General features: G+C 37.7%; 2 protein-coding genes across 8 annotated transcripts in view; one reads left to right on the forward strand and one right to left on the reverse strand.

Annotated features, from left to right (window-relative positions):
* The window catches only part of LOC126922578 (uncharacterized), a 107327-nt gene that overhangs the window by 36405 nt on the left and 43903 nt on the right, over positions 1-27019 (forward strand). The gene's annotated exons all lie outside the window — the stretch shown is intronic.
* The window catches only part of LOC126922588 (basement membrane-specific heparan sulfate proteoglycan core protein-like), a 249332-nt gene continuing 229955 nt past the window's right edge, over positions 7643-27019 (reverse strand). For 2 of the 6 annotated variants that reach the window (XR_007712844.1, XR_007712843.1), the window contains 4 exons: positions 26490-26604; positions 24306-24500; positions 23860-24075; positions 7787-7848 (listed from right to left, as the gene is read on the reverse strand). The gene's annotated coding sequence lies outside the window, so the exon portion shown is untranslated. Of the gene's footprint in view, positions 7849-23859; positions 24076-24305; positions 26605-27019 lie in introns of all 6 variants that reach the window. The other 4 variants (XR_007712846.1, XR_007712845.1, XR_007712842.1 and 1 more) reach the window with 4 other exon arrangements.

Raw genomic sequence — 27019 nt, forward strand, 5'->3', positions numbered from 1 at the left:
CAAAGCTCGTAAACTTGACTGGCGATCGATGAATCATTTTTGTCACCTTACGATCGATCGATCATAAATTCCCTTGCTGGCGCTCATCGTTCCATCGAGCGAGGGATTAACGCGGCCCAATCAATACGTTTCCAACAACAGACCAGTATATCGCTTCTCATCCCTGATCTGTCACTGTCTTCATCCCCTCCACTGCACTGGAATCTCACCCCTTCGTCACGCTAATGTACTCGAAACGAGGACAAGAAGAAGACGAAAGGGAGAGAAACGAATCGGACACGGTTGAACACGCGCCTACTCTGATCCGAAAGTGACTCGTGATTTGTTGACCTGGTAGACAGGCCAAACAACGGTCTCATGATGGATCGTTGTGAAAAAGAGAGTCTTATCGGTCGGGTCAGATCGATTGCGCGTACTACAAGAACTCGAAATCGATCCTTCTCTCTCTCCCTGTTTCTCTCTTTCTCTCTCCGTGGCTGTTAGCTGCTGCCGCATAAATTGATCTACGCGAATTCCAGGCGCGCATTATTTATGGAAAGGGAGGAAGAGAACGGGAGAGGGCCGGCCGTAAATATGATTAATTTTCGTTTCTCGTCCGAAAAACCAGCTGCACCGTGGGAGATAATCAGCAGGCGAATATACACCGCGTTCCTGCCTATTTTTCCCCGCTCGAAATATGTTTGGAGCAATCGAATGCTCGTCACGAACGGCCGTTATCGACGTCGCTGTTCCACCACAGCAGATTTCACGAATTTTCCTTCCCTTCCTGTGTTTTTCAACGAACTCAACACGCTACCTTGTGTAATCGCGTTGTATATTTTTCATTTCGCCCCGGGGATAATTTGAGGTGAGAAAATTGAATGTTTTGGAAGTGGATGTTGGACATGGGAGATATTTTTTTGGACAGGGTATTTTTTTGGAGAAATTTATGATATCGTTCGCAGAATTATTTTATTTTATTTTTTCCCTCCTTTTTGTTTTAGGTGTTATTTCCTCAAATTAACTAGTTTTTGATAAAAGCACGTTTTCGTTAGAGCGCCCGACAACGGAGAAAAGAGGCTATTGTCCGGTCGAATTTCCAGTTTTCCAAATGAAATTGGACACGGTAAAGTTTCGTGTCGAAACTGGTCGGGGCGGGGAATTGAAAACTTGAAAATTGCCTATATTTTTGACGTTCTCGGCGCTCTATTTTTCCTCCAAACGGATCCATATATATTGTTACACGAGCGGAATAAAATGCCAAGCCCTCGAAAACCGAATACCTTTGAATTTTTCACGAGTGAACATTAATTCGTGTCGACGACAGTAAATAAACGATAAACACTGCGGAATATATTTACAAAAATTTTCAACAATAATCTTGTTCCGACTTGCCGTCTACACAATCTTTACATAAACTCGTATTTATTGCGTTTAACTGTCCATGGACAGTGAATTGTCCATTAACCATTTGCAAATTTAATTAAAAAAAAAAGAATGCTAGAAAGAGAAATTTATGTGATATGTGACAAAACATAGTATCAATTCTTTTTCTTTTACAAAATATTAAACTGTCAAAACCATAGTCTCTTTAATCTATCTTAATTCCAGTGAAAACACTTTTATTCCATTAACATCAAACTTCTACACTCCATTAGTACTAAAGTTGAGAAGTGTGAGTGAATTATTAATAACAATATTTATGAGTCGATACGCGTTGTTACAAATACGCGTTGACAAATTTAATTTCCCTCTTTTGCATTCATTATATCTTACATTTTTTCCAATGTGTACCATACGCATTACTGTATTATATATAAACTTTATGCCTTCGTTATTATGCTAAATATTCTGGATTTCGCTCTTCAATTCAGCAATTTAATGATCGGCGATGAATACACAGGATAATCGACTAGACCTCAAATAATTCCAATAGCATTTAAATCGGATGGTTTGCTGATCGGCGGACCACGAAAATACGCGAATATTATTTCATATAGCGTGATAAAAAATTATAATAATTTCGACAGAAATTGTTCAAAAGGAATCTGCTATCCGATAAGTAGTAGAGCTTATTATTATAACAATCAATATCAATAAATCACACATTATGAGATATAGTTCGTTAGCAATCTTTTTTCAGATATAATTCCGTTTTCATCTAATTTCCCTTTTGTAAAAGCATAGAATATTCGATTCAATTTCAAATATCATATAAATATATATATATACCATAAAAATATGTTGAAATCTTAGGATATAAAACATTGAAAGACGGTGAACGTCAGAACCTCGATCGACACAGTTTCATTTTATGTTAGAGTGATAACAGAAGCATAGCCACGCGATTGGTTAGCAAGATATTTGGAGGTCGAGCGTTTCCCGTGCGTTATTTCCGCAATTTCGTTTAGAGGCGAGGTAATACGGCCGCAGCTTGACGTCACGCTGGCTTAAATGGCTTTGAAGCGACGAATCGAGTGCAATTTTCAAATTTTTCCCAGCCTGTATCGAAAAGGTTTCAAACCGTTCAATTGTACACGATGTACCAGCGTAGAAAACTACTTGGCGGCGTATAAAAGGAATAGGAAAAGATTTTGGAAAGAAGTTATATACATGAAATCAGGATTCACACGGTTTCTCTGTACTGCGTTTAAAGGTAGCATAGCATCGAAGCTGGGAATCTTCGCAGCTGTACGAAGGCAGTGAATCATTTGTCACGTTTCAAACTCGAAAATTACGCGAAAAGCTGTTGGAGCCTGTGAGTAGCTTTCTTGAGGAACACGTAGTCGAACGTGTTCGTAACGCGATTCCGTGGAATCCGGTGTTTCCTGGCTTGAGAATTTTCGGATCTTCGAATTTCCGAATAATTCCTGCTTAGCGGAAATTCGCAAGCTTATCTTCACGGAATACGAAATGTCACAAATATGCATGAAATCCTTTTCTTTGCGATCTTCAAGTTTTTGTTGAAATTTCCGAGAGTTATTCCATACGACCTCGAAGAATCGCAATTATAACAGGACCGTAGTTTATTAGTGAAATTTCACAAGTTGCAAATTACAAGTTATGGATTATCGATATTAGCGAATTTTGCAAGTAAATTTCACAAATTGTCAATTAACTGATTATTCTATCAGAGGGGTATTTCAAGAAGAAAAATCTACACTAACTTGTAACTTATAAATTGTCAATTTACTAATATTACTAGTTAGTAAATTATTGTACATACAAAAACTGAAGCCCAGAAAAATTACACAACCATATTATAAAACGTGCATTCTATGTGTCAACTGGTTGAGACGGTATGTGTCTTCACAACTGCCTGCTTCCGCGCGATTTTTAACGAACGCAGATCAATCTCTCGGTTTTCTAATCATTTCCTAATCTCGTTGCTTACTTAATTTACTAGATATACTATACATTTGTCAATCTTTCTCCTCTACTACGGTGAAAATAATGCGCATTAGACCGAAAGGAACAAGAAGAACTCTCGGAGGCTCATCAAGTATTATCGTAACGTTTACTTTCCCAGAAAAATATTCGTCGTGTGTTTATCGAAGAGAAGAAACCCGTAACATGATAATGTAGTTGGCACGGATCAGAGAAAACAGACAAGTACACGAGAGGAAAAGAGAGAGAGAAGGGAGAGAGAGAGAGCTACGGAATTTTAATTATGTACGAAAAAAGTTGCCAAGTAAAAAGCCTTTTTTCATTAAGATTACACTCAACCGGGTACTCGTGCTCCCTAAACAAAATGTTCGTTTTCCTGTTATGTTCTTAACACGAGAGAGAAAGAGAGCGAGACGAAATACAGAGAGTAAGAAAGTGAACGAAGCAGGCAATGAACGAAGAGGAAAAGAAGAGAAAGGAAGGCACAGCAGCCTCGAGTGAAGAAAGGTGGCAGAGAATGTGCGCGTAAAAAAACAGAGGGAAAGTAGCTTGGCATTTCAAAGATGAGAGACCACTTTGCGCTTAGAAGGAACTGCTTTACTTTCACAGCTTAGTAAATGTGCGAAGGTGTGCTCGAAGGAAGAACAGGCTTCCGGGGCAAGAAGGAGGGAAAATAGAAGAGCCGAATGAATGGGGAAAAATAAGGAAGAATGGTTTGGAATAGAAAAGGCGAGGAAATACGACAGAAATGGTTCTCCACTGGCCGAAAGCAGCAACGATTCAACACTTTACCCGCCCATTGGATTTATGGGGACAGCGTGGCGCTCGTGTGGGCCGTTTGACCGCGAAATTGCGTAATTAAATTAGAGCCGCCTCATATAATTCGATAATTAACATTCCAAAATGGGTCGGCGATAGCTCGCGAGCTGGCGAACCACTGGAAAAATAGAACGTGGCGGTAAGTTAAAATTGTTTAAAGGACCGTTCGTATCGGACAGTTTATGGTCGATCTATATCGTCTGGATCGGAGTAATTGACAATGTTGTCGACGATGGATTGCTCTCAGGAAATATGTATTGCTCAGAAACCATATTGATGAATGAACTCTATAAATTGATGATATATTTCTTACAGTTTATTTCTATATTCATAATTATCGATTTTATATGGTATAATAAATTTATTTGGTGAATTATTGCTTTGAAAAGTTTGAATTGAATGGGAAATATTCATAGAGCGTACATAACATATTCAGTAGGTAAAATAATTCCCTACCTAAGTTTCAGTTTTCAAATTATACTCTTAAGAATTTAAAGTCCATTAATTTCGTACTCAGGTAATAAAATTGCGAAATTTGCGAAATTTCCGAAATTAGATTGACTTCTAAGAAACTCGTCTATTATAAAACTTGAATACTTTCGAGACTTCGAGCTCGCTAAGACGAAATTAATTTTCAAACTTAAAATTTGATATAAAAATAAGGACAAAATTGGCGAGGGGAAAAAGCTATTCGATTTTAGAGTAATGGTCGAAGACAAATTATTATTGTCGTAGGAAGTGTATTTCGAAAAGAACTCCGTATGGTTGGTCTTCACGACACATGCCATTTCTGTGAGAGGCGCGACGTTCAAGGAATAAGTTAGTCCTACGAGCTCTTTTCTCCGACGTGTCACAGTGGGAAGAGATAAACTCGACTGGTTGGAAAAGCTGAAAAGCACTAGAGAGACTGTTTCACGCTGCTCGCAACTGTTGGAAGATGAGATTTCAGGCTTTGAAACTAAGATTTCGACTTTCTTTCCTTTCGAGTGCTTTTCCTACACTGGTCGAAGAAATTTGACGTCCTTTTTTTGACGAAAAGACACACGGTCACCACTCGAGACTGGCGTACTTTTTGCGTAAAATGATTGCGTCGAATCATTCGAATTCGAACGATTGTTTCACGGTCTACATAGTAAGAAAGATATAAGAGAAGGGGAGAACTTTTGCGACGAAGTTACTGGACGAAACAGTAGATTGAGTCGCTTACTCGTCAGACTAGGCCTGCAGAAATGAAATATCGACGTGCTTTGGATATAAGAATTAGATCAGATAAAAATATCTTCACATTTCGAATTTGAATTTGAACCTAAAAATTTGATCTTCGACTTGAATATGAAAAGTTGAATTTAAAGGTAGGAAGTGAGACTTGAAGGTTTGAATTTATATTGGAAGATTTGAAATTAAATGTAAACTAGGAAATTTCAACTTGAGCTTGAGCTTGAAGTTGAAGAAATTTCAGTTGAAATATGTAAATGTTAATTTTATTTTGGAAATTTGAATCTGAATCTGCAAATGCTAATTTTATTTCGAAAATTTGAATTTGAACTTTTAACTTATCATTTTAAAATACCGTCTTCTTGCTATTTAGTCAAGACGCAGAAGGGAAAACTTGTTAGGAAGCTGTAGTTACTGAAAATAACGTGAACAATGGTTGAAACGAAGAAGCGTTCCATGCTGCTTTTGTTTGGTACCTCTTTAAGCGTTGGAGTATTTCAAAGCTTTTTAACCTCTTGATAACAGTCTTTTTAATAATCAAGTAGCATTAAAGATGCAAAATACGCACAAGCTATAACAACCCGGAGCAAAACAGTGTGCTTTTCCACAATGATCAACGTTTATGAAAAGGATTTAATGTCAAGTTACCAGCGCACTAGCGATCTTCGATTAATTAAAAAAAGAGAGAAAACAAAACAACACAAATAAGATGATATATCTTATTCTCTTTATATTTAATTCCGTTAAATATTTCTCATACATTATATGTTATTATATTTTTAATTAAAACTATGAATTAAGAACATTTTAAATTAATTGAATACTGCGAAGGCTAAGCAAAATTGTGATACAGAAACAATACATGGAATTATTGCAATGTGCACGTCGAAGTGACCATAAAATTCCATTCGACAATCGAAAAACGAATGAAAGATAAACGCGAGCGGGCATCGATGAGCAAGCTATAAAACAAAGCCTTAGTCAATTGTCAGGACCGATGGTTATATCCTGAACTGGAAGGAATCGAGCAAAAATAGAGCGAACGAATACAAAAAAAAGAAAAAAAGGAAGGAGAACAGATAACAAAAATATCAAATCGAATATGTTTCGAGCGAGACCCATTTTACTTGCCTGGTCAGATAAATTCTTTGGTTACCTTTTTCCCTTGACAGCCGATTTTTTTTCATCGAAAAATCGTGGACGAATACACAGGATGTTGCATGGCTACCCTTCGAACGTTCGAAATAGAAAGGCGACTGATATTAATGTCTCTTAAAGGGATGCGCGTAAAGGAAAGAAAAAAGGAGAAAGAAAGAATAACGAGATCGGATGGAACCAGCGGAAAAGCTATGCTGATAGAATATTAGTAGAATGGCGGAATAGCTGTAGCAGCAGTGCGGTGAAATGAAACGAATTGGAGGAACGAGAGAAATAGTATTAGTGGAAGCTGAGCTAGTCGTACATTTTCGAGGTGGATACCATTTTAATTACAACCACCGTCCATAAGTCGATCCGTATGAGAGACAACATTTTCTCGGTTTAATTAAGCGGTCGGCGTTCCTCTTTGCTGAGGTCTCTTTCGCAAAACGAGTGACGTTCTGGTTGGACATCGATTTATCAAATTATCCTTTAAAGGAAGACGGTTTTTCGTCATAACCGGAAAATTAATCAAACGTATTTAATAATTTCCCTCGGCTTTTTGTGTCAGAACTGGATAAATATGGGTGTATTATGTTAAAAAGTTGTCGATAAATTGTCGACAAATTTCACGAAATTCCAAATTACAACGTAGTGTAAATATGCAAAGCAAGTTAACCTTTCGATTTCCAGAGATGCAGCTCAGTTATTTGGTTTGCGTTTATTAGCGGACCGAAATTTTCCCACTGACGAAATGACCCTTTTCGGTCATGTTCACGGCATTTCCTAATTTTCCTTCATTTAGAGCCGATTTAAAATTCACGTTGCTTATTTCACCCCGTGGACAATCATCTGATTTTTTGAAATTTTGATTTCTACGTTAAAAAAGTGGTAGCCCCGTAAAATATCCGATCAGGTTCGCAATAGATTCCCCTGAAACTTACGTGGTCAATTTTCAATGTTCGAAAATTCGAGCAGAATCTGGCTCCATCGTTTCACTCGGTTGACGATCAAATAAGAATTGATCAAAGTTTGATCAACGAAAACGGAAAGACGTGACTTCGAGAGAGAGAAATTACCGAAATGGAGGAAAATTGTGAACTTACCAATTAAATTCTGGAACGCGATGTGTGTCTGGCAAAACGTCGACGCCATCTGGCTTCATACTTTACTTCCATCTGGCAGGTTGCTGCCTGAAGGATGTCGATAGAATCATGCGATAGGTCATCTAATTGTTTTCCTCGGCAACTTCCAGAAAGGGTATTTTGTCGTGACAAACGACGTTCCTCTCTATCATCCAGTCGGATATTTCTACGGCAAAAAACAACGTTGATCGTGAGCAGAGAAAAGTAACCTTTGTTTCGTTCTTCTCCGCTTTTCTTTTTTTGTTTCAGAGAAGAAACTTTTTATTTTCAGACAGTTAGGCAGCATCGTAAAATTCGAAGTGAGAGCATTCTTTATTTTCAATGGCTGCTGAGGGAAACGTAGTTTCAAGAGAAGAGCTTGCAATTAGAAAGTTTTTGAAAACAGAATGGAACGGAGACAGAACAATTAAGACAGGAGAATTAGAATTAAAAATTTCAAACTTTCAGCTGCGAGAATTCGAGTTTCAAAAACAAAAACGAAAGAACAGAAACGTAAGAGAAATATCCTCTTTTCCTCTTGTTTTATCAACTTCTTGGTTTGATCAACGGAAAAATTTTCATCGTAATTTTAGTGCAAACGGTACAATTATAATTATGTTATATTAGATTTTTAGACTAAATAGCATTGTGTGGCGGATAACAGGAAGTTTTTAATTAGTTCTTGCCTATGTGAATGTTAGAAATTTTTCGATTATATAGTTAACGGTTATACTCTGAACTATATTATTACACAATATAGTACAGTGTATTATATCACAGCAGAGAACTACAGATTGATATAATTGAAATCCATTGATTCTGCCCACTACCTATGATTTTTCATTCATATAATAATGCACGTTCAAATAATTGGATTCAATCAACGCAGATTCGTTGAATCGGACATTTGGATGAAATAAATGGATTTCATATAAACGAATTTCTACCTGATCATGTAAAATGTAATCTTGCTTCGTAAAATTACGGTGTTGTTTCATATCTATTACCTATTCAAATCTTCGTTTTCGGTCACTATATATGAGTTGCTCAGGAACTACATTGATTAACTTCATAAGTTAAAAAGTTCTTAGAAAAGTTCAATGTTAATTAATACTTAGACAGTAAAATTGAGAGATTTCTAAAAGGTTGGTATTTTAAATAGGTTACAAACACCGCAAGAACGCAATTCTCAACCAATCAATAATTCATCAATCCATTTCCTTTACATCTGCGAGTACATGAGAAACTAATATTATTCCGTTATTTACGAAGGTAGATACCTCTACCACGGTCACTTTTTCCACTGCAAGCAGCAGAGATTAAATTACTTTGGGCTGGTCGAATTAAAACGCTAATAACCAACGTCCGATATTTATTGGACAGCTTTAGCAGAGTTAAAGTCGAAATCCGTGCGCTGTTCTACCTTCCAGCGTTCTTCTCTATCCGATTCTAAACCTCGTCAGTGGCTCCCTTTCCCTCGTTACGCCTGCACCTTTCACCCTTTCCACAAAAGCGCCCGAAACTTTTACGAACCCTCGAGAGTCTGGTAGCGCCACCATTGTTTCCCAAACAGAGGTTGTTACCACTTTTATGAGAGAGATTTCGAGCTTGGCCGGGTAGATAACTTTGCTACGCTCGTCGCTTAATCGGCCGCCTCTAACCCTTTTTCGCCACACAGTTTCAACCCCTATTCGTTCGTGGCCGACCCAGTACTCTTCCCCTCTTTCGGAATCAAGTGATTTCGGGATCAACTATAACGACCCATTTCGGGTTTCAACCTGGACTGTTTACGAGCCATGATTTCTTCTCTATTTTTACCCTGCTCAAAACGAGGATATGGAAATTCCATGGAAAATCGTGCATCCCTTTCTACTCGCCAGACAGCCGGTAATTTTCGACCGGGCAGAATCTGCTGACGCGAATTTCTAAACCTGACGAGCGTCATAACTCGTCCTATAATGCCGCTCTTTAATCGTAGCCACCACCCTACGTTGCTTTATGTGACCCGTGTCAGTGATAACGTCGAATATATAGCGCCTATTAAGCCGGATATTTTTCAATGAAACTGTCACAATGGTCTCTATCTATTAGAACGGTTGTATCTTTTTCTGTTTGACTGATATCCTAGTCGAATCGCAGGAAGTTAAGAAAGATAGTTAGTTCTTACTACTTGGAATCATCTACACTGGTCATTGTAACTTTTAACTGTGTATCGATCGCAATACACGTACTTTTGCGCTTTTATATTTTTATGACTTCGTGAGGGGACGTGACTTCGCTGTCGTATGTGTTTATTAAATATTCATAGTTCAGCAAATGATCGTAAAAAATTGTCCTTCCCTTCTACTCTAAATATTCTACCTTTTACAACTTTCAATTTTATATCAATCGTGACACACGCTTTCTATGCAGTTTTATAGCTCTTCCGAACACCGAATCATTTCGTTTGTAAACTATATACTATAAACTATAAATACGTAACATCAGTTCGAATGAATCAGCTTGAGAGAAGAGAAAGGCACGAAAACAAGAAAAATCATTGGATATAATAAAACGAACGAAAGAAAATTCGTCCGAGAAAGTAGACACATATTGATTGTAGCGACGATAAAAAAGAAAAAGAAAAGCAAAGAATATCTACAATTAGCACTTTAATGGTATATATTCATCTGCACGCCGATACCATTTTAGACGATGATACAATATCGGTTTTTTCGTATATATCGAATCGAATGGCGGTAGTGTGGCGAAACGAGGCTCGTTTTTTTTAGGAGAGGCTGGTTTTAGGGGATGGCCAGAGAGGTTGGGAACTAGTTTTATCTAAGCGTATCAACGGTCGAATGTGGGCCAGGTCTGGCATTCCTGTCCGGGCTAAAAACGCCTATACGCGACTGCCGCTATCGAGCAGTTCTCATCCCCGATTAACTTTAACGCCACACCGGCGGCGAATGTATAAAAATTTCATCGAACGGCATCGGTTACCGCTTCAGGACTAACGTGTACGTAATGAAAGCGCTACACGTGCCGCGAAAAATAACGATCCACTCAGCTTCTATCCTTTCTCCCCTCTATATTTCTGTTTTTGTCTTTCTTTTTTATTTTTTTTTCTTTCGCCACTCGTCGACCCGACGAAAGTATCAGAGGAACAAAAATGAACTGCGTCCAAATCGAGCCACCCCCGCGGCTCTACGTTTCCGAATATTTCGGTAATTGATATTTCGAATTGAACCGCGTGGACGTTTGTTTTTCTGCCGGGCGTTTCCTGGTCGCGGAAAGCAGAGGCAGCCGTTTCTATATTTTTTAGACATGTACGAATCTCTGCGATCGACGGTTTGGATTAGCTTCTTTTCCATGTTTTATAATTGATCCAGCTGTACGGTCTTTCTCCACTCTTTCTACCCATGGAATATCGTTATCGATCGAAAAACTGCTTTGAAGATTAATCATTGTGTAGAAAGTTTCTGGTTGCCGCGGTATTCTCATTGGATAGCGCTCTTTCGTTTGCGGTAGTGAGGTTTTCAGTGCTCTGTCGAACTCTCCAAAAGCCGAGAATATTTTACAACAGTCCCGGCCTCGACTATTCTCCGGGCTAATTAGTTCGTTTAAAGGAATCAGCTTTATCGAGGTTGATTAAAAGAGTGCTCGAATAGAACACAGAAGACGAGAGCGGCGATGGCGAAAGGAGAGGACGAAAAAGGTTGGACAGAATTCACCTCATAATCTTCGTAGCCAAGCGTCCTCTTCGTTCCCCTTTTACCATCGGTCTCTCTGGCGAAGCGCTCTCCTCGATAAATCACGTGCTCCAACAACGTGTAAACAAGGCTGACTTAATAAATCTAATTATCTGCGGGAAGAGGCGAGAAAGCGTTTCCACCGAAGGAAAAATAATTTCTCGCGGAAGAATTTTTCGGTTCGGATATCGGCGTCGCCTCCCGTGTTCGATCGACTTTAAAACTGTCCGTAAGGGAATATTTATTAGTTTGAAGAGAGATTCCTCGGGTAAATGTCGAACGTTCTAGCATACAAATTTTATGGAAATTCTCTGGGGGATCGTACTATGCTTCCGTTCAAGCGATTTCTATAAATTTCGCCGGTGCATTGAAATAAACGTTCCAGCATACAATATTTCTTCCTCTTCGTCTTTAATAATGTCCGTAGTAACGTCTAAATGTTTCGAAACAAGGGTTCCTCATTTGCTAAGCTATTTAGTATATTTCATACTAAATCTTCTTAGAATCTTCGTTTCATCCATATCCATTTTTCTCTCGCTTACCTTTTCTTCTTTTTTTCCTTTTCTTTGGTTCATCATCCCTCTTTAAAATCTCCCTTTCTTACAGCAGTCTCTGATTAGGGACTTTATATTGTATTTCATCAAGTTTCCCTTACAGGGGATTCAAAGGACCAATTGCGACTAACTCTAATCCAATCGTGTTTTACCGTCTTTTTATCAAACTAGAACCGTCACGAAATAAATCTCACGTCTTTCTTCTCCTTAAATTTTCTCTCTCTTCTTTCTTTACGCTTGCCATCCTTCTTTTTCTGCGCTTTCCCCGTGGATTATACACGCAATACATTCGATAATGCATTGCGTGCGTATTAGGAAAACATTGGTGTTATTAAACGGTGCTCACACAAATGTCACATATAGCGCTTATAAATTTTAGTGCCCACTTTACACGTGTTTCATATATATATATGTTTCGCACATGTTTCATTTATATTTCATATCCGAAAATAATATATTAATAGAGATCATAGTAGACTCATTAAATCATTTATATTTCATATTTGAAAATAATATATTAACAGAGCTCATAGTAGACTCGCTAAATTTATTAAATTTAACGCGTTAATTTAGTGATTCTAAAATGTCTTTCATCGTATAGCTGGTGATCCGTATATTAGTTTAATACTCTAATTAACTTTCGCTTTATTAAATTCCATTATCTCTCGTGTTCAAATGTGTACAAATATTTCAATTATTTCTACCTTATCCTCATTGATATTAAATTAAATTAAATTTCTTAAAACACCTCCCATCGGATTTTTACCATCTCGCACATTAGTTCTATCATTAACCAGGTTGCGTTTCATCAAATTTAATCATCTCGTTCATATTCGTATAAATATTTCTCTTTCCTTTCTCTCTCTCTCTCTCTCTCTCTCTCTCTCTCTTTCTATACGTTTTCTTCAATCTTATCTCTGAGACAATTTACCAGCTGACCTGGTAATTCCTACTCTTCTTCCTACTTAGTTTTTTACATTCTCTGTTCCGGCGCTTTCTCTCTGCAATTTTCCCACCACCCATCGACTTCTCGCCGTATTTCCTCTGTCGTGTGTCGCGTCTAGCTTGTACCTTGTACCCATGTCAGGTTCGCTTGTCGTTGTCGCGCATAAGGGCCCGTCATCTCGATTTTACTCCTGGTGGAAGTAAAATTTCTCTGTGCAACGAACGTCGTTATTCTCGTAAGTTCAACGGAGACAGTTCCCTCTCCTTCTCTCTCTCTCTCTCTCTCTCTTTCTCTCTCTGCCTCGCCTGTTTTCTTCAAAACTCTCTTTGCCTTCTTCTCGTCCGGTGAAAATTCCCACGCGAGGCACAGTAAAACTCCGTTCCACCACGGAACGGAGTTTTAACAAGTTAAATGGCACCCTTCTTCCACTCTGTGAGAGATTTCAGCCCCTAATCTAGACGTAAGAGAAAACGCGATCGATCATTTTCTCAGGTAAGTCGCTGACTTTAAATGAATGCAGATCGTTATTTGGTTCAGTATCACCGATATTGAACAAGATCGTAACAGATATTTTCAGTAGTCGAGTGATAAAGAGAACGCTTTAGTTGGACTGATAAGGAAACTTTACGCGCTATCTTTATTATAGCGAATACAGATTTGCGAAAATTGTTGGATGATGAGTATTTGAGAACCAAGTAAACGTTTATGATAGAAAGCGAGCACTGATTTATATTGGAGTTTGCACGTAACAAAAATATTTGTTATGCTCTTTCAAATTCGATAAGCAAGATTGTACTTCAGAATTTCATTAACTAATTAAACTATAAACATATTTGGTTTTTTTAGAACTGATTTTTAACTTCAATGCATCATACGTTCTTTATTAGCTCATCAAAAATGTGTTCCAATCGTTAATGATTAACAAGAGAAATTACTCCCGAATTTAAAGATATCATAGTTTTTATGCGAATCTATAAAAAGATTATTTTACTCGATTTAGAAATTGTTGTCTTTATTTGATTATTAAGTATAGCTTCTACTACATCGTTTTGCAAGTAATGAACAAAAATCTGGCTGGAATTCAACATTGCTACACGATCTTTATTTTCAATTCCCTTTTTCTCTTCTGTTCGGCGTCTCTGATGCATGCACGAGTACTTTTTACCTTCAGGAATTACTTTACTCATCCCGCGTCACTTATCTCGAATTAATACGCCTTTCAGCACGCCCGCCGACGATTTTTCCCTTCAGCCACTTTGTTCTGAGTAATTTCGCGCGAATGGAAGTCACGGCGAGGAATTGGGTGGAAAAGTATTGTAAAAATAATGGTCGAATCAGTCGAGTATACACAGCCATAAAGCAGGCAGTTTCGCCTGCTGAGACGCGGAATTATGTCCGGTCGACGCTGTGACACCGTCGCGGCATAAATTCCGGCTTAACGACTGCAATTACGCGGTGAAACGATCGGGCAGAATTTTAAGCATCGATCTCGTTCTACTTGAGAACGATCTTTACCATTTTATGTCCGGGATACGATTGAAATCTTTACGAATGTCAATCAAATTTTTCTACGTACTTGATATTTATTTTCTAGAGTTGTTTAAACAAGAATTTCTTAACTGTAACAACAATACAATCTGTAAGAATAATGTAATATAATATTAGCGAATAGATAAAAATCATTGAATGTAAATTATAGAATTACACTGATAAATAGATTTTACACACACATTTTACAACAATTTTACATTTTACAATTTATAAATAATATAATGAATAAGATAATCAGCTCCTTTGTAATGAATAAAATTTAGTGGCAGGACTTTACTTATTTTATTATGTAACTTGTTATCATTGTGCAAAAGATTATTTTAACATTGGCAATAAGAAACTTTCACGTGATGATTTACTTGCAATTTTGCGATATTAGACGTCACGTGTACGTGGTGCGTATTCAATATCACGACTGCATGACGAATCACCAAGCCAGTTCCTCCTAAACTTCTTTTTTCCTTAGCAAAATTTCTTCGTTTTACTGTTTCTCTCCCTTGGTCCTAGCATCGTTTCAGAAAAGATATACAACTCTCACGGGGAACAGCATATTAAATCTCAGCCAAAAATTGTTTCACCTCCAGGATGGAATTTTGGATGCGGCAGCCGCGTGAAAATAATATACTGCTGTCGGAAGTATGTATGTTGAATGTACATTACTTTAGTTGCAATTTAATTTCACGCTGTCGAGTATTATGCACATGCTTCAAATCCATATCCTGCAGGCTGAATAAAATTAAAAAGGTCAACCCGAAACTTCCTGTTTCAATTGTTCAAATTTGCCTCAAAATCATCTTGATTAACTATATAAATAGAGTGGTATCGTAAAGAATATTTTGAAAGTTTGCAATGAAATTTGCTGTCGCTCATCTAAATTTATAAAGGTAAATGATTTGTTTTTAGAGAACTTAAAACGTTAATATGTAAAATACTCGAAATATGATATAATATGAAATATGATAGGTCACAGAAATCTCTGCACAGCCTTTATCCTTTCACTTATATTCGAAAAATTATACTGCATAAAAATCCGCGATCTACTAATTATCTCTCCACGCTTTGAAATTTATGAGCATAAAAAACTTGAAATTAATCATTTTCCCTTCTAAAAATATCTAAATATATCAGATAAAAATATAATTTAGGTGAAAAATATGTACCGCATAAAAAGCTGCAATCTACTATCTCCCGAAGTTTAAAAATTCTGAAACATAAAAAGCCGGAAATTGCCCACTTTTGTTCCTAAACATATCACATGCATCACGTGAAAAATATAATTCACGCAATCAACGAGCCTGAAATCCCCGAAAACGCGAAATTCGTGCTGGCCAATCTCAAAATGAACTCGTTATCGTTGTCACGAGAGAAAGTTGACGAGAACGGACCACGAACTTTAACGTAGTAATTCGTGGCGTTGATATAGCGGTAACGATTCGGTTAGGTGGACTGTAATTACGATGATCGAAGAACTTCGATGAGGAGCTATCCGACCGTCAGTCGGCAGCCGCGCGAACGTTTCGAGTTTTCCAACATCTGCAGCCATGTCTACGAGCGAGCGCAGCCGCGGCCAGCGAGATTTCGACATTAGACTGAAAGCTTAACGAGGGAATCGAGGGCGGAACGACGTGAAACTTCCCCGACTGGAAGTTGCCGCGATATCCAAAGTGTTTCGGGACCGCTCGCCATCTCGGCTCTCCCAATCGAATGTAATTATATTGGAAACGAGGCTGATCCTAGTTACAATAAACGGCTTGGACCAGCTTGAATATTCTCGCCAACGGATTAAAATTCTCGAGACACAGTAAGCTTTTTACGTGTCGTTCTGTATAGTCTCTGTCGTTTACGCATCGAGCTGCATATCGGAGATTTCGAAAGCCAGGATCGGTTCCAGCTATTTCCCAAGGAGACAGATTGAGTAAGTTACTGGAAGGATAAGTTGAATCGACTTAAAGATTTTATTACTTCTTTTTCTAGACCAACGAATATCAGCTTTCCTCGATAGAGTTACATGTTGGAACTTTCTGTTGTTTAGAGACGTAGGATAAAAAGGTGGAAAAATATTCTACTATCTTTGTAAGAGATAAAAATACGTTCCAGTTGGACAAATGCAGTTGGTATATTTCTCTGGCGTTTCGTTACGCTTACCACGACACTCGAGCGATTCATCTTAATTCACATTTTCACGTCATCCGCCAAGGAAGATGAGTGCGAATGCATTTCGTTTATTTCCTTTATTACATCACTTCATGAAATGATGCCAGATTGCCACTGTGTCAAACTAAGAAGAAGTCTGTTATCGTATACTTTATTTCAGTTAGACATTGGATCCGTACGTTTCGCGTGAAACATGTACGTAGATGTTTAATATTATATGAAACCTCTGAGTTAATAATTGCTATTGTGGGAGTACTATCATAGAACGTATTACATTTATTAATATTTATAATTTGGATATTAATAACCTGTAACTTGGAAATTTCACACATAATATAAATTTTAATTATGCGAGAGAACACTAATCGATTCTTTTAACCGTCAGGTGATTTCTCTTAGCTAGTCCATTTTATGTACATTTCCTGCCAAACAATTTTTCTAGCCTCGATCAACTATCGATCTTCCCTAGACGGATAGACTGTGCAATCGAGAATGACGAGATTTGACGAAATTTAGTTTTGATACGATGCTCTGTGCTCCGTGGAAATCCAGCAAAAGGGAGTACATCGCGATGATATCGATAGACGGTCCCGTCGATATCTTTCTTTTCTCTGTCCTGATCTTCTCGTTTGGTTCCAGAGTACAAATCGAATCGAAAGTGGGTCACGGATAAACAAGCTTCGTTTATTTCGCATACTGCCACGATGAAACATAGAATTTTGATTGTGGCCACGATTTTTCAACATGCAAACGTCTGAGTTCGATCAATGGGACGTGTTCTCGCCACGGTTTCGAATTTATATTCCGCATTTATTTATATAATTCAGATGAAGTTGTTTAACGTTAACAAATTTGAATAGCATTGTTAATATTACCGATATATTTGATGGATATTTCTAATTCTCGTACTACACCGCGAATATTTAAAATAATTACGAATTCCATTCATTGTTCTTTTTTCTCTATTTTAACGCCGCTGTGCAAAATTAAATTTGCAATTCTACGAAAAATCTACCCAGGAGGAATTATCCGGCTCTCCAAAAAGGTAAAACGTAATATGAAAATTGTCTGATTCTACGCAACAAGTCTAAAATAAACTCACCGCCCACCAATAAAAATGATACAAGAAGTAATAAAGATAACATTGAGTTAAATTAATTAACTATAACGAATTCCGTATAGATGAAGCTATAAACGAATTTTCCTTAATATTAGAATTATTAGAATATTAGAATATCAACCAGTAAAGTATAAAACTTGTATGAAAAGAATTAAAATGAGAGATATATGAAAAGATATATCTTCTATTCATACATTTTATAAATAAATAAAAAAAAAAAAAAAACATTCAAAACGCCGGTAACTCCATAAAGTTTCTGTAAAAAAAACCTCCGATTCTTTTCACTAGTTTGTTATTTTCAGTGTTACAAAAAAGCATAGATCATCTGGCACCCATGAAAGGAATGAATCGCCATCGTTTTATTGATAAAACCAGAACGTTGTAGCATTTATTCGCGCCAGCAAGCCGCTGTATTATCCCCGTGGAATACGTTCAGGATATGCCCCATAGAATTTCCTTTGTTTTAAAAAAGCGAACAATCAAATTTCAGAAATCAATCAAAAAGGGACTCGAATTTTCTTTGTTTCGGTGCATTCCTTTCGAGCATCGGCATTCCTGTTGCATCGTCACAGCCACGTGTAATTAAATTAAAACCGCATAGTGAGCCGGAAGCCACAAGGTATTGAACATGTCTGTTCTTTCTGACTGGAGCAGCACGCATGGGATTGCGGGTACACGAACCGAATGGCAAACAGAGGCCCCGGTTTATAGAACAGAGAAAACTGGTCGATGCTTCAACTCCAACCCGCTTCAACCCCTCCAAGCCCTTTAGTATCGTATTGTTCCATCGGAATATATGTTCAGAAGGTGCATTCTGCGATCAGAGTCTCGATTCTCCCTCGAAATCCTCCCCACGACCTTCGACTACGCTATTTCCGGCGAGATTGTCGAAAGCACCAGGGATAAAGTTATATCGTATTTCCGCCTCCCTAAGGTCCGACGATACTCTCAACTTTCGGTAATTGACGAACCGTGGCGACCGTATCGACAGTATGACCGGTTCGAAAATCTTTAACTTCACGTTATTACCATCTATACGCTATCAACCGGAGCTTTAAAAAGGAACTACAGAGGGAGACAGAGAGAAAGGGAAAAAGAGAGACAGAGAGTTTTCTGTTAAAAGGAACCTCCGTGTATTCTCTCGATTTTCAATCGTCTTGGGGAATCTCGATGACGCAAAGTTTCGAATCTCCTCGATCGTCTATTTTGTTTTTGGATGGGACAACTTGAACGGTAATGGGTTATAGAACGTTTGATCGACGTCGTACTACCGGTGAAATGACAATCGATATAGAGTCAAGTGGAGCTTCAATGGACGAGAATAGACGGGAAGAGAATGAAAGAACACGCCTTCTGTCGGTAATTTTATAACGGATTCTTTTGGCTTGAAAAAGCTATTCGACGAAATATCCACCAAGCTAATAATTCCACAATCGCACGGATTTCTCTGGGTTTTATGTGTCTCACACCATGAAAACGTTTTACAGCCCTGTCAACGGTTTTACAACCCCTTAAGAACCAATTACATCCTTGGATTTCAGGAAACAATCGCCACTTCCGCGAGAAGATCAGATTGATCCTACGGTCGTAAATGTTTCGAATATATACGGTGTGACTGCAATCGCGGTAGAACGCCTAAGGAACGACCCTTCGTAAAAAGTCAGTCGTAAGCGTATAATAAAGTTTTTAAATGCAGAGACTGGTTTTAAGAAGAAAAAATATCTTGAAAATAAGTAAGTTTCGGCTTGGCGGGCTTCTCTCTATGAGGTTTTGTTAAATCCAATGTATTTAAAAAATAACAGGCGCCATTGAAAAATAGAAAACAATTACTGTTTTTAAAGAATTAGTAAATGTATCTAAGAACTTTATAAAAATTTCTTTTGAACAGTACGATCGAATGCAATATCATACGTCCAACAGATTGAACAGTTTCAGCATTGAGAAAATTAATTTTAAAAGGTCCTATCCTTATTTATGAAGTCATTTGAATAAAAAGCATCAAAGCAGGCGAACAGTACGGATAGAAAGAAAACGTGATAGTAATAAAGGCAAGAACTACATAAAACCATTACCCATGTTCATAAATGCAAACACGGCTAGGCTTCCAAGATCGGATTTGTCGGAAGAAAAATTTATGCGTTCGTAAATTTGTGTATTTTCGATTTATTTTTTCACGAAAAATTATCCCTTACCCGATTCTACCATGATTGCAGAGATTCTGTATATCGTCGAGAGGAATAAATATCCTCGATTCGAAAAATCTTGCCATTTATTTAAAAAAGGAAAAGAAATAAGAGAGAGAGAGAGAAAAGAAGAAATGGAGAGAGAAAGAAATGTATCAAAGTGTAAGGAGAGGAAGGGTGGCATGGGTTCGATTGAAGGATCGATTCGCGAACCATCCAAATCCGGATGATCCGACTGTATGACGTTCGTTTATCCTCTCGATGATAAGCCATGGCTGGGTGTCGTCGCAAAAACGATACTTTCGGAGGTCGCCCTCACGCGAAGACGTTTTCCTCAGATACCGTTTCCTATCGATATCATCCTTCTTCTCTTCCCTCGCTACAGCAAGAGAGAGAGAAAGAGAGAAAGAGAGAGAAATCTTTTGAACGTCATGAACGCCATTCCTTACTGGAGAACGATGCAAAAACTGATTGCTTCGCGGCTAGCAACGATCGATGAGCGTTGATTCATCGTGCCGAATAACCCTGGAAATTGAAAATGATGCGTTGAGAACGAGCTCCGTTCGTCGAGGATTTAAAGCATCCAGTATACTATACCCTTCCATCTCTCTCGTGCGTGTTTCCCATCGCCGGCAAAAGCTTGGAATTTTTCCTTCGTCTCGACCCGTAATACCGTTATCAAACCGGTAATTACGCTGCTTTGTACGTACCGGCGATACAACACGGTCTGCGAAGCAGTTCGAAACTCGATTGGCGCAATAACGGGCCGAAGAGAACTTCGTTATTGTTTCCTGACGTGAACGAAATAACTGGGATAACGAGACGATGAAATAAATAATGGCACATCATTACGCACACCATTGTTGCGAAATTATCGTATACGATGAATTCAAATAGTTGCGCCGTTATTTTCCGAAATACTTGGCTGCCAGTCTATGAATATTATACGGTTACAAGCATACCTGGTTATATCAACGATATAATTTTAATTTTAAATTTTCCAACTACCAAGGAAAGTACGAATTGTTTCCCCGATATGAGTGGAATATTCATGACGCCAAAACGGGCAAGAGGAAGGGGGTTACAGTAGAGCTATTTCATCGAGACGGTGTTACGGTGGCTTCGTAATGGCAACTAGCCATAATATGGACGAGCAACGACGCTCCCAACTTCACGCGTAAAGAGAATATGCCTGGGAAGCCGATGCTCTAACTTGAAGCATTCGCTTCGGGGCGAAACACACGAAATCGATGTAGCCGCTAATTGTAAAGCTTCTCCGATCGGCGGTCGAGTTCGATCGACTGTATGGAAGCCTGGTTATTCACGATACGCTCGATATGTTTATTGCATGATCGTCTTAATTAACTTCCGTGCTCGATGGTTATCGAATTCCCCGCTGCCTCGGCTCCCGTATTACGAGTTCTTGAAATTACATCTCGTCCTCTTGTTCACATTCTGACGTCTTGTTTCAATTTAATAGACATAACTAACAGCCGTTTCCACACGTTCACCATGACAGCTACCCGATTAAAAGGGAGGAGATTTTAATATAATTTTATGAAGATTTTTATAGTGAAAATTGAAAGCTTCTATAATTTTTAAAGACAGGGGTTTGAAAAATTTTGTTTTTGTTTGCACGTGTTTGTGCCGCGTATAGCGAAATACTATGGTTCGATATTCATTGGATATTCTCATTTTTGTCTCAATTTATTTGAAGCAGACGTCGGTTAATAAAATTATATTCTGCGAATTATTTAAACGTATTCTAGTTATAATTGTTTTCGTAATTAGAATGTGCAGTATATCGCGTAGATATAGTATTTCAAGATTAATTGAAATAAATACTTGGAGTTTCTTTCCTTTAGAATTATTCCTTACGTTTACGTAGTAATTCTTTAGTCAAGGAAAAAAACTCCACAGTGGCCGTTAATATGTTAATAACGCAATAAAAATGAAAATTAAAATACGCTATAAAATAACGAGAAAAGAGGTAGAAATGCATCTATCCCCCTCCAAGAGACAAGTTGAGAAAAGGACACATAATTTCCTAGAATTCTATTTAGGATATAATTTTATTTCTCTAGACAATTTTGTTTAATCAATTTACAAGCCTTTACGAGTATCTACAGTAGATTTCTTCTAATGTTTGAAAACACAGACTCTTCAATTATAATTTCATTTTATTTATAACTTTTGCGATCAAAAATTTTGTCACTCGTGCCACTTTCCCTCTTAATCGATTAATATCATGTAATAGAAGGGAATTGATCCAGTTTTTCAAAATCGCACCATCACTGTTTCACATCATTGGCCAAAGTGGTTCCGCGGATATTCGCGAGACCCTTTCGCGCAAACACTGGCAATAACATCAAATCCCACATATTCCATCTAGCCACAAATCAAGTATACCGACAGTTATCTTGTTACACTTTCCATACTTCCGGTATTTATGGAGCAAAACGTAATCTACATCGGTCGTGCTCTCGTTTCATCCACGAAATAGCATCCCAATTTCCTCGTTTAGTAATATATTTGCTATTCGAACGTACTACGCTGCCTCGTCTAATTAATTTTTTTGTTCATTGTGCTTAACAATACGTTTTCCGTAAACGTACTCCGATTCGTAGGATAATTCGAAAGTTGAATGGCCAGAATGTAATTTAACCACTACACAAGCATCATTTCAAGCAATTTAATTTCGAACAGTTTGGTCTGCTGTGGTTTGAACGCGCCATTCTTGATCGGGCAGATGATTAAAAGAAAACAAGAAAAAAAAAAAGGAAAGCGGGAGAAAGGAGTTTGAAAAAATAGGTGGATAAAAAATTTTCATTAAATTTCTCTAACGTTGAGCACGGATTTTTCATAATCCCGATGCACGGCCGGTGGCAAATTCGAAACACCGAACACGCGGCATGCCGTGCAAAACCATTTTCATTATTCGTCTCACTTTTATACGATGGCATTTACAGCGCGAAATCCGACGCGCGTAACGCCCGCTATTCCAGATATAATTCTATTTGCTGTATTTTTATCCTTCGTTCTTTTTTCTCCTGTCCCTGTCCCTTTTCCCCTATGTACGCACGCATCGCGTAAAAAATACGGGCAGATACTGTTTCAAACGGGACGAACATCACAACGATTTTTATTTTCAAGTACCTACGTAAAGTACTTTTAATATTTTTCATCCCGTTCCTCTTAATCATTTTTCTCTCTTTTCTTTTGCCTCCCCTCCCACCTTCCCCCGTTCGGTTTCCATTACTTTGTAGTTTTTTGGAAAACGAAGTTTAATCGATGAAAACACTACTTGACTTTCGGATTAAAGCGAACGAGAGAAGAGCAAATAGAGAGTATGTTTGTGAACAACACAAACTTCGAGATGCTGGTCGAGAGCGTAATCTGATCGACGTTGCTGCAAGATTTTCATGCATTTCTGTTTTATCTTTTTGTTCCTTTCTGCTTTGTTGATGATGATAATGCGATATTCGAACCGAAATGTTATAAGATTGATGCGATTCAGTGTACAGTTAACGTAACGTAATATAACCATAATCTATCATGCTGTTCCTGTATGATTTCTACATTTATTGAAATACTCTGGCTAATTATACTTTGTGTAGTATTTTATATTACTAGACATTTGATAGGATGTGAATGAAAGAAGAGATTTATAATAAAATAACAAGAAATTACGAGTTTAAATTATTCTAAATATCGTGCAAACATTTTAGTCGGACACGGTAAGTGTCCTAACTAATACTTACAGTTAGCATTGTATATTCTACGTCTTTGCTTTAATATATTTAGAAACAGAAAAACTAAGAAATAATTATTCTTATTTTCAATAAGATCACAGGATTGCCTTACAACAACTAACGCCATGGAATAACCACGAAAACATCCAACTTGTAAATTTGCACTCGGGTAAAACGCAAGAATGTAAATGAGAGAGTAGTACTTACTCGATTCAGGTTCTTTGAAGCAGTCCGCTTCGTATCCAGTTCACGAATTCCATCAAAAGTTGTCGTCATGTGCTTCTACACTCTACACGAGATTCCACGCCGAAGCATAGCACGAGAAGTCCACTCGTCGTCGTGTTGACATTGACTCGTCAAAGAGTCAAAGACACATGGCGTCGACGAACGTTGTATCTCTTAACCCCACTCCATAAGTTTCTCCTATGGACAAAGTCGTACGAATACAGAAATTTCTAGCACGAAATTTTTCTACGGAATTTAAGATTCTGTACCTTCACCGTACATTCCCGAGATAGAAAATACATTTTAGGATTACTTGCTATGTTATATAGACAATTATATTAAGCAAAATTTACTCGACGAACAATTCGTGTTTATATTCGACTCGTTGAAGAATTAAGAAAAATTAAAAGGTGCCGATGAACGCTTACCTGTTTCTGATATATTCGTTCCAGAAATATCTCCTATGGACAAAGTTAGTCACACGAGCACAGAAATCTTTTTACAGAATTCATAATTTAGTATCTTTTCACTTTACTGTCTCGCGATGTTAAATTCCAAACTCGCGATGTTATGCATCCACGGTATAGTTCGTAAAATGCACTTGATGTTGTGTTGACATTCACCTGTCGAAGGATCGAAGACATATAACGTCGATGAAGGCTTACGTGCTTCTATCCCCACTCCATAAGTTTCCTCTTACGGATAAGCTCACAGGAACACGGAAATTTTTCGAACAGAATTTTCTTACAGAGTTTAAGAATTATTCTTTCATACACTTTACCGGAGATAAGAGATTGAGATTAGGCTTTACAGTGCATCACTACGCACAATATTCCACACACGCGCTTACAAAAATAATACGCTAAGGTTGACAGCGACGATGCGTTGCCATTCACTCGTCGAAGGACTAAAGACGAATGTTTTTGATTACAAATCTATCGCGTGCCTGCTTGGATCCCCACCCCGTGACCCCTCAACCATGTCTCGCGAATACAAAAATTTCGAATAGCTAGGGAATTTAAGATTTATTATGTTCGCAACGCGACGTGGAAAACCGCGCGTGCTTTTCATCGATTGTTGTCTCCAATCGGCATTTCCAGCATTTGGCTGGCCTGGATAAAAACCAAACTCTACAAAAACTTGCAGTTAAATATTGAACAATCCGGCGCGGCCGTTTCCTATTTCGATGGTTAAAGAAACACGTGAAAACGAGTTTGAATGGGTTAAATGGAAATCGAAGGTTTTCCCGCCTCCCGCCGTTCATGATGAATTCGTCACAGTCGAAACAACGAATTAAATGGTATCAAAACTCGCCTGGTAACAAATTCGTTCGTGCAGGCGTATTGCTATTCGCTCGTGTTTCATCCCACTCTTTTTCACCCCTTTTCTTTCTTCCCTTCCACTCCTATTTTTTCTTTTTTTTTTTTTTTTTTTTTTTTTTTGATTCTCGAACTCTATCACCATAACAATGCTCGTGAAATCGGGCCACTGTGATGATGTTCATCCGCCGGGCTATTTTTTAACCCGTCGGAGTTTCCTCTTTTTTTTTGTTTGATATACGTACTTTTGTACGTTATTATACGCTAGCTATCATTCGTGCAGTATATATAATTGACGATATCCGGTTACGCGTAAAATAATGACGAAAATATTATGTTATTGTTATCAGGACAAAATGCGTGAGATTTCTATGTTAAAACTATCGAACGGTGGTCTGTGAACGAGGAGTGGGTTATTTTTTATCTTTTGAACCACGGTTGTGTAATTATTTTATTGGATACATGTATAGCTTTATTTTTTTTTTTCACGTAATTTCCATGTTAAATAAAGCAAAATTTTACTTCGTTCTTATCGCGAATTTTTATTCTAAATGTACGCGAAAGATATAAAATTATAGAGAATATGTGGAGAATATTTAATAAAAGATACAGGGTCATGAAATTATGAAAAAATGATGAAAGTTATTTCATTACGTAACAAAAGTTATGGCCGTCATAAACTGTTAAATATGAGATATCGGATGATAAATGTAAAGTTGAATATCATTTTTAACAAAGACCGGCTTGCACGATAATTCATCAATTGATAAAACATTAATAAAATAGAACATTAATAAACTGACAAGACACGAGTTATACATCATAAACTTCAATTTTATCATTCTACAGGTGCAAATTCTTGCATAAAATTCAACATCATATAGAATAATCAAATAATTTATACAATTAATAAAATTTACTTGCAAAATCTTTGCAAAGTCTCGCTCGTTGCATTACTCAGATTTCTAGGTATTATGAAAGAAAAATACTGATAATGTATAGTTTCTAACTAACAGTAATTAATTTAATTGTACAAGAGAAAGCCTTTTTCCTTTGATATATGAAAATATATTGTGTGCGACGTTAAAAATGCATTTCGCCTAAAAATATCAAGAAAATACCGAATAAAATACAATTTGTTTAAATATGTTAAATTAAGTTTTCCGATAAATGTAAAGGTTAATATACATAATTAGGAACAACAAACACTTACGTAAAATAGTGATTTAATAGTAGCCGCCACTATAATAATACTTGCGACCCTCAGTAAATAATCGAGAAGAGAATACTCACCATTCCACCTTCATTTAACTAACGCTGCTCAGTAATGGCAAATGCTCGTTTTCCATCATCTAGGCTTGGTATTCCAATGTTTCCAAGAAATCCATCGACCAATCCATCGATATTCCTGCAAATCCGCCATCCATTATCACTGCGATCACCATGACAATACGACTGGAATTCAGCTGGTAGAGTTACAGAGGGACTCGACGTTAGGCGTTATGATATTGAACACTCGGATCTAGCGATTCTCGATCCACGAATTTCAGGCGTCTATGCGGGTAAGGTTCGCTTCTAATCTTCGTGGATATAATTCTGGACAGTTGAGTATTCGTCGAACGCCCCAGGCGTCGCATTCGAGTCTACGATTCGCCTTGTCTCGCGGTTAATAAACACCGTGGAAACTCTGTCGATCGTCGTTCCCGGAGAATCGTAACCTAGAAACTACCTCGAACTTCCGGGATACCTGGAAGTCCTCTATATTACGAATCACAGTGCTCTTAATCCACTTTCCATCCGCGTTCTTGACATTAAATTCTCTA

This window comes from Bombus affinis, chromosome 12 (genome assembly GCF_024516045.1).
Source record: "Bombus affinis isolate iyBomAffi1 chromosome 12, iyBomAffi1.2, whole genome shotgun sequence".
In the NCBI taxonomy this organism is placed as follows: Eukaryota; Metazoa; Arthropoda; class Insecta; order Hymenoptera; family Apidae; genus Bombus; species Bombus affinis.